Below are 1,146 nucleotides of genomic sequence, written 5' to 3'. Positions count from 1 at the left end.
GCACAGTGTGTGACTGCAATAAAGAAGGCCAATGCTATGCTGGGGATTATTAGGAAGGGTATTGAAAACAGATCAGCCAATATCATAATGCCCCTATATAAATCAATGATGCGACCTCATTTGGAATACTGTGTGCAATTCTGGTCACCACACCTTAAAAAGGATATTATAGCTTTGGAAAAAGTGCAGAAAAGAGCAACTCAAATGATAAAGGGGTTGGAACACTTTCCCTATGAGGAAAGGTTAAAGCGCTTAGGGCTCTTTAGCTTGGAGAAACGACGACTGAGGGGTGACATGATTGAGGTTTATAAGATTATGCATGGGAAAGAGCAGGTAGAGAAAGAGGTACTTTTCTCCCTTTCTCACAATACAAGAACTCGTGGGCACTCCATGAAATTGCTGAGCGGTCGGGTTAGAACGGATAAAAGGAAGTACTTCTTCACCCAAAGAGTGATTAACACTTGGAATTCCCCGCCACAGGAAGTGGTGGCGGCTACAAGCATGGACAGCTTCAAAAGAGAATTAGATAAGCATATGGAGCAGAGGTCCATCAGTAGCTATTAGCCACAAGGTATAGATAGGGACTCTGGGGTAAGTGATGCTCTGTCATCTTGGTGCTTGGGGGGTCAACAGTGGGAGGGCTTCTAATGTCCTGGCCCCACTGGTGGACCTCCTGATGGCACTGGTATTTCTGGCCGCTGTGTGATACAGAGTGTTGGACTGGATGGGCCTTTGGCCTGATCCAACATTGGCATCTCTTATGTTCTTATGGTCTTATGATGATGACCTGTTTAAAAGGAAAGAAAGCTTAAAATATAACATATAAAATATAAAATATAACATGATAATATTTCCCTGCAATCGAGGAATACTTGCAGTGATAATTCCATTTCTAAAGTTTGTCAGCCAGTTCTAACCCTGATATGGTAAAAAGAGAAACAGAATTCATTAAAGTACAACAGGCCATATTCAGTCTCATAGTCTGTAGAAATAAGAGAGTCAGTATCAGTACAAAATATTGTAAAGAACCTGTCTCCAGATTTGCACCAAGTTGATTTTTAAGGGGGGGAGGGGTGATGTTAATGTCAAATTTTTGGCTCAACCCCCCCCCCCCCACACACACACACCATGCAGGCACCTAACCAA

The sequence above is a fragment of the Gekko japonicus genome, unplaced genomic scaffold, assembly GCF_001447785.1.
Source record: "Gekko japonicus isolate JY-2015 unplaced genomic scaffold, Gekko_japonicus_V1.1 scaffold746, whole genome shotgun sequence".
NCBI lineage: Eukaryota > Metazoa > Chordata > Lepidosauria > Squamata > Gekkonidae > Gekko > Gekko japonicus.
Note: the sequence above shows the minus strand (reverse complement) of the source record.